This window comes from Heterodontus francisci, chromosome 9, assembly GCF_036365525.1.
Source record: "Heterodontus francisci isolate sHetFra1 chromosome 9, sHetFra1.hap1, whole genome shotgun sequence".
Classification (NCBI taxonomy): Eukaryota; Metazoa; Chordata; class Chondrichthyes; order Heterodontiformes; family Heterodontidae; genus Heterodontus; species Heterodontus francisci.
Genome location: NC_090379.1, coordinates 83,379,086 through 83,390,320, shown reverse-complemented (window position 1 = coordinate 83,390,320; position 11,235 = coordinate 83,379,086). Strand labels below are relative to the sequence as shown.

Sequence of the window (11,235 nt, the reverse complement as noted above, 5' to 3'; positions counted from 1 at the left end):
GTGCTGTAATTTTCTTTGTTCTTTGTTCTTTGTTTTGAAAATGGCACTGCTAGAGTCAAATGAGCATTATACGTTGATTGACATTACCATTTGCCTACTCTGCACAATTTCGGTGCCCGTACTAATGATTTCATCAAAATGGTGTGCTGTTTGGCTCGGACCAGAAGTGTGCACGTGTGGCGTTGTGCTATGCAACCGAATTTTGTGATTCTCTTCTCTCCACAGATCCTGATGAATCTGCTGAGTGCTTGCGACGTTTTCTGTGATTGTTCACTATTGTCTGTATCTCAGAGATTGAACTTTGAAAGGTTTCAAACTTTTGGGCCACAACATTGAAATCATAGAATCATTGAAATTTACAGCATGGAAGGAGGCCATTCAGCCCATCGTGTCCACGCTGGCCAACAAGTTGCCATCCACCCTAATCCCACTTTCCAGCTCCTGGTCTGTACCCTTGTGGGTTACAGTACTTCATGTGCATATCCAAGTATTTTTATATTGTTATGAGGATTTCTGCCTCTACCACCCTTTCAGGCCACTCTATCTAGACCTCTCATAATTTTATACAATTCAATTAGGCTTCCCCTCAGCTTCCTCTGTTCCAAAGAAAACAACCCTAACCTATCCAAACACGAGGGGACATAGCTTTAAGTTGAGGGGTGATAGATATAGGGCAGATGTTAGAGGTAGTTTCTTTACTCAGAGAGTAGTAGGGGCGTGGAACGCCCTGCCTGCAACAGTAGTAGACTCGCCAACTTTAAGGGCATTTAAGTGGTCATTGGATAGACATATGGATGAAAATGGAATAGTGTAGGTCAGATGGTTTCACAGGTCGGCGCAACATCGAGGGCCGAAGGGCCTGTACTGCGCTGTAATGTTCTAATTCTAATTCTATCCAATCTTTCCTCATAACTAAAATTTTCCAGTCCATGCAACATCCTTATAAATCTTCTCTGTACCCTCTCTAGTGCAATCACATCTTTCCCTATAGTGCAGTGACCAGAACTGCATGCTGTACTCTAGCTTTGGCCGAACTAGTGTTTGACACATTTCCAGCATAACCTCCCAGCTCCTATATTCTATGCCTCAGCTAATAAAGGCAAGTATCCCTTATGTCTTCTTGACCATCTTATCTGCCTGTCCAGCCACTTTCAGGAATCTATGGACATGTACTCCAAGGTCACTCTGTTCCTCTAAACTTGGTATTGTACCACTTATTGTGTATTCCCTTGCCTTGTTAGTCTTCCCCAACTTCTCTGGATTGAACTCCCTTTGCCACTGTTCTGCCCTCTTGACTCGTCGATTGATATCTTCCTGCAGTCTACAGCTTTCTTCTTCATTCTCAACCACATGGCCAATGTTTGTACCATTTGCAAACCTCTTACTCATAACCCGTACATTCAAGTCCAAGTCATTGATAGAAACCACAAAAAGCAAGGGATTTACCCTAGAATACTGAGGGAGGCAAAGGAGGAAATTGCTGGTGCCTCGACCGAAATCTTTGTATCCTCATTGGCTACAGGTGAGGTCCCAGAGGACTGGAGAATAGCCAATGTTGTTCCTTTGTTTAAGAAGGGTAGCAAGGATAATCCAGGAAATTACAGGCCGGTGAGCCTTACATCAGTGGTAGGGAAATTATTGGAGAGGATTCTTCGGGACAGGATTTACTCCCATTTGGAAACAAATGGACTTATTAGCGAGAGGCAGCATGGTTTTATGAAGGGGAGGTCGTGTCTCACTAAATTGATTGAGTTTTTTGAGGAAGTGACGAAGATGATTAAGGAAGGGCAGTGGATTTTGTCTACATGGACTTTAGTAAAGCCTTTGACAAGGTCCCTCATGGCAGACTGTACAAAGGTGAAGTCACAAGGGATCAGAGGTGAGCTGGCAAGATGGATACTCAGGGGCGGTGCAGTGGCTAGCACCGCAGCCTCACAGATCCAGCGACCCAGCTTTCATTCTGGGTACTGCCTGTGTGGAGTTTGCAAGTTCTCCCTGTTGCCGGGTGCTCCGGTTTCCTCCCACAGCCAAAGACGTGCAGGTTGATAGGTAAATTTGCCATTGTAAATTGCCCCTAGTATAGGTCGATGGTAGGGGAATTGAGGGAAGGTGGGGATGTGGTAGGAATATGGGATTAATGTAAGATTAGTATACATGGGTGGTTGATGGTCAGCAGAGACTCAGTGGACCGAAGGGCCTGTTTCAGTGCTGTATCTCTAAATTAATAAATAAATAGAACTGACTCGGTCATAGAAGACAGAGGGTAGCAGTGGAAGAGTGCTTTTCTGAATGGAGGACTGTGACTAGTGGTATTCCGCAGGGATCAGTGTTGGGACCTTTGTGTTTGTAGTATATATAAGTGATTTGGAGGAAAGTGTAGCTGGTCTGATTAGTAAGTTTGCGGACGACACAAAGGTTGGTGGAGTTGCGGATAGTGATGAGGAGTGTCAGAGGATACAGCAGGATATAGATCGGTTGGAGAGTTGGGCAGAGAAATGGCAGATGGAGTTTAATCCGGACAAATGTGAGGGAATGCATTTTGGAAGATCTAATACAGGTGGGAAGTATGCAGTAAATGGCAGAACCCTTAGGAGTATTGACAGGCAGAGAGATCTGGGCGTACAGGTCCACAGATCACTGAAAGTGGCAACGCGTCTGGATAAGGTAGTCAAGAAGGCATACGGCATGCTTACCTTCATCGGTTGGGGCATAGAGTATAAAAATTGGCAAGTCATGCTGCAGCTGTACAGAACCTTAGTTAGGCCACACTTGGAATATTGCATGCAATTCTGGTCGCCACGCTACCAGAAGGATGTGGAGGCTTAGGAGCGAGCACAGAAGAGGTTTACCAGGATGTTGCTTGGTCCGGAGGGTATTAGCTATGAGGAGAGGTTGGATAAACTCGGATTGTTTTCACTGGAACGAGGGAGGTGGAGGGGCGACATGATAGAGGTTTACAAAGTTAGGAGTGGCATGGACAGAGTGGATAGTCGGAAGCTTTTTCCCAGGGTGGAAGAGTCAGTTACTAGGGGACATAGGTTTAAGGTGCGAGAGACAAAGTTTAGAGGGGATGTGCGAGGCAGGTTTTTGACACAGAGGGTGGTGAGTGCCTGGAACTTGCTGCCGGGGGAGGTGGTGGAAGCAGGTACGATAGCGACGTTTAAGAGGCATCTTAACAAATACATGAATAGGAAGGGAATAGAGGGATACAGATCCCGGAAGTGCAGAAGGTTTTAGTTTAGATAGACTTCATGATCGGCGCAGGCTTGGAGGGCTGAATGGCCTGTTCCTGTGCTGTACTGTTCTTTGTTCTTTAGTACTGAGCCCTGCGAAATCTCACTGGAAGTAGTCCCACTCAGTCATAAAAACACATCGACCATTACACTTTGCTTCCTGCCTCTGAGCCAATTTTGGATCCAACTTGCCACCTTGTCTTGGATCCCCTGAGCTTTTAATTTAATGACCAGCCTTCCATGTGGGACCTTATCAAAAGCTTTGCTAATGTTGTTTGAAGATTTTCATGGTGAGAGCGGTAAGGTTGAGTAAGACAATTTATGGTCACACCATGTGAATTGCTCTGAAAAGAGCAGTTGTTTTCTTGAACAAAGAGTTCTTAGAAGAACTGTAAGGACTCGTCGTTCAGAGCAATTCACATGGAGTAACTGCAAATCGTCTATTCAACCTTAGCTTTGCTAAAATCCATTTAGACTACATCAAATACACTACCCTCATTGACTCTCCTTGTTACCTCCTCAAAAAATTCAAACATGTTAGTCAGCCACGACTTTCCCTTAACAAATCTGTGTCTTTCTGAATGAAGATTGATCTTGTCCCTCAGAATTTTTTCTAATAATTTTCCCATCACGAGGTTAGACTGACTGGCCTGTAATTACTTGGTCTATCCTTTCTCCCTTTTTAAACAATGGTACAAAGTTTGCTACCCTCCAGTCCTCTGGCACCACACCGGTAGCCAGAGAGGATTGGAAAATGATGGTCAGAACCTCTGCTATTTCTTCTCTTGCTTCCCTTGACAGCCTAGGATACATTTCATCCAGGCCTGGGGATTTATCCACTTTCAAAGATGTTAAAACCCTTAATACTTCCTCTCTCACTACAATAATTTCATCTAATATTTCACATTTATCCTCCTTAATTTCAATGCCTGTATCATCCCTCTCTTTTGTGAAAACAGACGCAAAGGAATTGTTAAGAACCATACCAACATCCTCTAGCTCCACAGACAGGTTAGCCTTATGTTCCCTAATAGGACCTACTCTTTCTTTAGTTATCCTCTTATTCTTTATGTATTTATAAAATATCTTTGAGTTCTCCTTTATTTTACTTGCCAATATTTTTTCATGACATCTCTTTGCTTTCCTAATTTCCTTTTTAATTTCATCCCCACACTTTTTATACTCATCTATGTTTTCTGCAGTATTGAGCCCTCAGTATCTGTCATAAGCTTCCCTTTTTTTTCTTTATCCTCTCCTTTAAGTTCCTTGACATCTGGAGGCTCTGGATTTGTTAGCCCCACACTTGATCTTCAAGGGAACATACTTGCTCTGAATCCTCACTATCTCTTTCTTGAATTCCTCCCACTAATCTGGCACTGATTTACCTTCAAGTAACTGTTTCTAGTCCACTTTAGCTAAATCACATCTCAACTGAGTAAAATTAGCTTTTCCCCGATTGAGAACTTTTATTCCTGTTCTATCTTTGTCCTTTTCCATAACTACCCTAAATCCAACTGAATTATGATCACTCCCACATAAGTGCTCCCCAACTGATACCCCTTCCACCAGCCCAGCGTCATTCCCTAAATCTAAGTCCAGAACCGCACCTTGTCTTGTTCGGCTTGCTACTTACTGGCTAAAAAAGTTCTCCTAAATGCATTTTAAGTATTCTGCTTCCTCTGTGCCTTTCACACTAATTCTATCCCAGTTAATATTAGGGTAGTTGAAATCCCCCACTATTACTGCCCAACTGTTTATGCACTTCTCGGAGATTTGGCTACATCTTTGCTCTTCTATCTCCCTCTGACTGTTTGGGGATCTAGAGTGCACTCCCAGCAGTGTGATTGCCCTTTATTATTCTTCAGTTCAACCCATATGGCCTCATTTCATGATCGTTCTACCATATCATCCTACCTCACAACTATAATTATTTATTTAATCAATATAGCACCCTCCCCTCCTTTTTTATCTCCCTCTGTGGCTGGATTTTATTTGAACTTTGAACTCAGCTGCCTTCCGACATGGAAGAGCCACCGCACAGCCCCTGCAATATTACGCGCGGGGGCTGATTTAAATAGAGGGGGCGGAATGGCTGCCCCCAATGACATAGAGGGGGTGGCCGTCGCATCGCTGGCAACGGTGTCTGGTGACACCGCGCAGGCACCAACACCATCTTTAAAGGGCTTTAAGCCCTTAGAAGTAATTTTAATTTTTAAAGGTACAGTATTTGTTACTATTAACAAATAGTAATGATATGGAAGCCCTTCCCCAACTCTCCCATGGTCATCTCACTACCCCATATTTGCAAAGCTTACATTGTTCCCTACCCTAACTTTCCCCCCCAACTTACAAACTTTTGCCCTTCAACCCCTTCCCACCATCCCCACAGCCAATAAAAATTGGTTTCCCCCTCCCCCACCCCTCCCACCCTGTAAATTTTGTTCCTCCCCCCTCCCCACCAGGTTCTTGCCTCGGAATTCCAAAGTTCCGAAGGCATGTGAGATACAAACGACGGCCGTAAAATTGGCGCGGGATGGCCTCTGCCTGCAGGTAAGTTTATTTACATATCATTTAGGTTGATTTAAATATACAGATGAAGGGCCTGCGCCAGGCGGCCGAGGGAGTGGTGGGGGCCTCACCAAGGTCCTTCCGCCGCCGCCTGTAATATGTGGCGGGCTCTTGTCGACATTGAGAGTCAAGGCAGGCCTCTCCCCACAGAATTTTACTGGCCCCTACCCCCACCGCGACCCACGGCATCGAGGGGCTGGTAAAATTCATCCCTGTATCTCATCTGAAAACTCTGTAACCAGGAATGTTGGGCTGCCCTTCCTGCCCTTCTTTCAGCCATGTCTCAGTAATAGCTATAATAGCATACTCCCATGTGTCAATCTATGCTCTCAGTTCATCTCCCTTACTCCCTAGACTTCTTGCATTGAAATACATACCATTTAGCACTGCCAAACTCCCTTGTTGTCTATTTTCTAGCCTTTGTTTCCTCTGCCTTCCAAACATGCTTACTAATTTTATGCCTTCCATTTCCAATGTTTCTTCTCTACCTTCTGAATCTACTCTCAAGTTCCCATCCCCCTTGCCAAGTTTGTTTCACCCAACTCACCCAACTTTTTATTTTAAATCACAAATTCCATGAGTTGACTCATAAGCACAATTCTGTTAAGTAGCATGAAGCATGTGTCATCGACCATTATTAGTTTTTGAGAGGCTGAATCCTGTAGAAATTTATTTATAGCAACCTGACTAAGCACATGTGGTCCCCTGGTCAGAACAGACTACAGGAAGGAAAAGGAATAGCGTCCCACTGCCGATGTAAAAATGCAGTGATACAAGCTGCATTTCTCCCCGCCACAGAAACAGCAAACCTTTTTTAACGGACGCCAACTGTTCCCAGTGGGAACATTGCCAATTACAGAAGATAAAGATCTTTCAAGATTTAAAGCTTAGCAGTATAGTATACAAGATCATGAATGTAACATAACTTCAATCTGACCACAAAGTTTAGAGAATTTTATGGCCATGTGTATGCTGAAATTTCAGTGAATTAAACAACAACATAAATAGGAAGTGAAAGAAAATACTTCAGGGGGGAAGAAAACTAGTTGATAGTACTTGGTCCAGAGTGTATATCCCAATGTAGCTTTTAGTAACTGACACTGAAATTGGTTCTATGCTATACATTGCATGATAATTTAGGAAGCCCACACCATTGAGGAGCAGCACATACAGCTAGGTCAGGGTGCCATCAAGCCTACACAAAGAAGATGGTGTTTTTAAAAAATGTCTTTGTACCCTAGGAACATTCCTAGATATGAACCAAAGCATAGATAATTCAATTTTCTTCACAAATGGGCCTTCCTTGTTAGTATATAGGCCGGAAGGCAGTTGTGGTGTACATCAGATGATCAGTTCAAACATAAAATATACCGATTTGTACAGCAGTGATAAATATGGTATATTTCAAGAGTTGTCTGTGATTCTTAGCTGGTTTCAGCAGTGATTTTTGAAATGTTATGGATAACTTTGTTTCCACACCTTGAAGTAATTGTTTTGATGACAGATTGAACTTGGCTCTGATAAAGGCATCATTGTCAATCTTCTGAAATCATGCCAGAAAGCAACAAGCACCATTTTCAGAACATTGCATCATTAAATTCTACCATTGTACCTTTAAATATGTAAAATATTAGGGTTGGAGATTATTCAAGGTTTTAAAAGTTGGTGCAGTTTGAATTTGTCACCTATTTCCTTATGGCAACACAATAAGACTTTAAATACTGAAAATTTGAAACAAAACTAGAGAGTGTTGCAAATACTTAGCAGTCCCATGAGCATCTGAAAAGAGAAAGGCTAATTTAAGTGCTTTAGGTGTGGACGTTTTGTCAGAAGAGAAGTGTGAAACTTGCACCTGTAAATCCCAGTTGACTATAGTCTGAGCATATGTAGTGTGGAGAATCTCTCATATGAATCAATGCAATTCTCTCAGAGCAACAACTTGACGAAAACCTTTATTCAGGCCATAACAGTAAAAAATAGTTAATTTTTCCAAATGATTTCAAAACAGAATGGAGCATGAACTTTAAAATCTTTTTCAGGTAAGGTTTGGCAGGAAATCTATTTGAGTATTTTTTTTACATCAGAGAGAGAGAGGCTGGCTGTAAGACAGAGAGAAGGAAGAAAGAGAGAGACATATAGGGACGATTCTAATCCTGCCCATCTGATAGAAACTAGGTAGGCTGGTAGTTAAAATTGCCAGGGAGACTTACTGGCCGACACCCACTCCCTTTCCACAGTCTTTAAGTTTAACCTGCTCTTCTGGGCAGGCAGGAATGACACCCTTAGGTACCTTATTTAAATATGCAGATTAGACTTCAATGTTGCAATTGAGACCCAACTATTTTAATCAGCGGTCTAAGCAGGAAAGCCATTGTGGCTCTCTTGCCAGGCGAGTGGAAAGAGATGCTTTTAAAACTAAAAAAAAAACTTTCCTTGTGGGGCTTAGAGAAGCTCCCTGTGGTGACAGGAGGAAAGGAATGCTTCTTTGGGGCCTGCATTGAAGGTTTAGGCCTCCCCTGCCTTAGGTTGTCCCCTCCTTCGTGCAGCATTCCCAAAACTCCCTCACCATGATTTATCAGAGTGTTAGCAGAATTCTGCTCACTCCAGCTGGCCACCTCCCACTTCCTGGTGGTTTCAGATTGGCAACTGACTGAGGGCATGCAGTTCAAACGTTCTCGCTTCTCGGCCTTTTGGCTAAGATCAAGTGTAGTATCTGTTCTTATCTGTGCTTACTTGGCAGAGAAGAGACCATGATCATTGCCTTTTGATCCTGGGTAGGCTTTGAGTAAAATGGCTGTAACCAATCTTCGAGCTTCAGGCCAGGGAGTGCGCAACACCGTTCGGGTGGTCGTGAAGGACAAGGAAGGAGATGCAGCGGTCGATCGCACCTTCTTCATCAAGAAAATCCTCTTCGATTGCTGTGGATTTCAAGCTATGGATGTCCTCTGCCTGCAGGATTTCCTCAGCAGTGGATGTGACGTTCCGGAACGTGGCGGGGTGCATCAAGTTCCTGAAGGCGTTCAAGGAGAAAGAGGACCGGGCGCCACTGTCGATCCTCACAGCGGAGCCGCTCTTCATGCTCCCGTCACAACGGGACCGGGTGGTGACGATTCACCTCTACAACCCCCACGTTCCAGTGGTGGATGTACTCACCTTTCTCGCCAGGTACGTCGAGGTGGCCGGCAGCAGCACTGATGTCAAGGACCCCTTTGGCATTTGGACCAGCAAGCGGCAGGTCAAGGTGACCTTGAAGGTCGATCCCAGTGGAGCCATCATCCACCCTCCCTCCAGCTTTGCTATCGGGGGAAGTCGAGGGTTCTTGGTCTACGCTGGGCAGCCCAGAGTTTGCCGCACCTGTGGCAAATCTGGTCACATGGCAGCCAACTGCAGCACGGTTGTTTGCAAGAACTGCAAGGAGGAAGGCCATCAGACCAAGGACTGTAAGCAGACTAAGTGTTGCAACTTGTGCGGTGCGGCAGGCCATCTCTACAAAACCTGCCCCAAACGCTGCCTCAGTTTTGCACAGACGGCAAGATCCAAGGAAAGGCCAGGAGAAGGTTCGACGAAGGCGTCCGGTGTTCGAAAGGAGACCAGCAACCTTCTCCGCAGTGAGGAACTTCAACCTGAGAAGGAGAAGAAAGGGGAGGCAGCTGAAACCAGTGACCCAGCACCTACCCTGCACCCGGAAACCCCTCCTCCACAGACAGTATCAATGGAGGAGGAGGCAGCAGATGGACAAACAGGTCAGTGGCAAGTGGTACAAAGGAAAACCACAAAGAAAAAACCTCCAAAAGCGGAACAGGCTACCACCCAAACCAGTGGCAAGAGGAGGCTACCTTCTGAAACAGACTACAACAGCGCCTCTTCACTGGACGGGGAAATGCTGGAACAACAGCCCCTTCAAAAGAGGCGGCAGAACTCCAAGGAGATGGAAGATAAAGTCCCCCAGCCCCCGGGCACTGGAAGCTGTGATGGGCCCGGCGTGTCCCAACCCCAAAGCGCCACACGTAACGACGCGGCCAACGCATCCCAACTCTGGGACACTGAGAGCAAAGACACGACTGGCGCACCTCAGCTGCGGGAAGCCAGGAGCAGTGATGTTTTCGAGGATGAACAGAGGGAAGCAGTAGAGGACAACCCAATCCTTGCTGCCTACAAGAACCCCCCGATGTCACCCCAGCGGAACAAACCCTGCATCAAAAATCAGGAGGGGTTTCTGAGCCCAACTAATGTGAAACAGCTTGCGCACACGATGGGTATGCAGGAACATCCCGAAGGACTGGGACTAGCAAGAACAAATGGTATGGGAAGCAACAACTAACTTTAAAAAAATGGGTGTAAGGATTGCTTCCATTAATGTGCGTAGCATTAAATCTACTACGCGATGTGTTTCAATCTTGGATTACCTCGCCATGGTCAAAGCCGACCTACTGTTTCTGCAGGAGTGTGGAATACCACACCTCAGCACCTACAGACAATGGTTGCGATGGTGGTCCCACGGGCCATCGATCTGGTCGAGGGGTAATGATTGCCGTTCCTCCGGCCTGGGTATTCTGCTGCGGGGAGGTAACTTCACCATCTCCGAGGTGGTGCGCTGTCTCCTCCTTGTAGCAGACCTAATGTACAACAACGCTCCGCTCCGGTTGATCAATGTGTACGCCCCGGTACAACGCAGCGAGCGGCTGACCGTCTTCCAGCAGCTCCCACTGCTGCTGGCGACATCCAGGCCAGTCATCCTAGGCGGTGACTTCAACTGCATCATCAATGCAGCTGGACGATCCGGCAGTGACGACAGCAAACTGGACGCTACGTCCATATTCCTAATAGAAACAGTTAAGGATGCCAAACTGCACGACGTCTTCAGCAAACCTGCAGACGGAGCGCAGCGCAGATACACATGGTCAAGATCGGACGGGTCTGCCCGTTCCAGGATTGACTTCCTGTTTGTGTCCCGTGCTGTCACGGTCGGATCCACCGACGTCAAGCCGGTGTTCTTCTCCGACCACTGCCTCTTACTGGCCGACTGTCACTTACAGGATGACCAGCAGGTTGGCAGAGGGACGTGGAGGCTCAATGCTACACTCTAACCCCAGAGAACGTTGAGGAACTCAAAAGGGATTACAAAGGTTGGAGGACCGTGAAATCCCTCTTTGAGTCTCCAGTTCACTGGTGGGAAGCGATCAAGGAGAACATCAAGAGGTTCTTTCTCCACAAAGTGTTCAGAGGGCGAGAGAGAGACAGAGGGAAATGCCCTGACTCCAGAAAAGTATGCAAAATCTGCTCCGGCTGCAGTCGATGGGGGTAGAGGTCAAGGAGGACCTCCATGAGGTGAAGAGCCAGCAGGCCTCGCTCTTTGCCACGGAGGCCTCCAAGATCATCTTCCGGTCCAGAGTCCGCTCCATCGAGCAGGACGAGACGTGCTCGCGTTACTTCT

General features: G+C 45.9%; 1 pseudogene; it reads left to right on the top strand.

Moving 5' to 3' along the window:
- Positions 1-8,475: 8,475 nt before the first annotated feature.
- LOC137374044 (U2 spliceosomal RNA) lies at positions 8,476-8,584 on the top strand (annotated as a pseudogene).
- The last annotated feature ends 2,651 nt before the right edge of the window (positions 8,585-11,235 follow it).